This window comes from Chaetodon auriga, chromosome 16 (assembly GCF_051107435.1).
Source record: "Chaetodon auriga isolate fChaAug3 chromosome 16, fChaAug3.hap1, whole genome shotgun sequence".
NCBI lineage: Eukaryota > Metazoa > Chordata > Actinopteri > Chaetodontiformes > Chaetodontidae > Chaetodon > Chaetodon auriga.
This window is the reverse complement of record NC_135089.1, coordinates 18,611,874-18,612,500: the sequence shown is the minus strand read 5'-3', so window position 1 is coordinate 18,612,500 and position 627 is coordinate 18,611,874.

Below are 627 nucleotides of genomic sequence, written 5' to 3'. Positions count from 1 at the left end.
AGCATTTTAAGGCATGTGTTTGACAGTTTCAAGTCACACACACACACACACACACACACACACACACACACACACACACACACACACAGACTACATTCTGATGAAAATAAGGTGTCAGCTCTAGTCCTCTTAGATCTAAGTGATATCATCTGACCATGATATTGTAATCAATTCACTTGAACAGTTGGTGGGTTTTTGCGTGTGATTTCTTTCTTGCAAATCACTTTGAACTGCATTTCTTGTATGAAAGGTGCTACACTAATACAGCTTGTATCTTATTAATATTACTAATATGCCTCATTTAAAATACAAAGCCACATCTGAGAAGTTTGGATCAGAAACAAGTTGCTTGATTTACTTCATCACCAACACACTATATTAACCTCTTTTTTAACACACACATTAACAGGAAGACAGGTGGACTCCTGCAGCTCAGAGAAACCCAGAGGTGCTAAATGAATCAAGAGGTTAACCTTGGGCTTTTCTGCTAGCCAGGCTGCTGGTGGCTTCTGCCTTGCCCACTCTTCATTAATATAGCATTTCCTCAGAGACATTAGTAGCCACTAGCCCTTTTTTATGTGTACATAGCTTCTGATCTATATTTTATGAATGATAATACATCAAGAA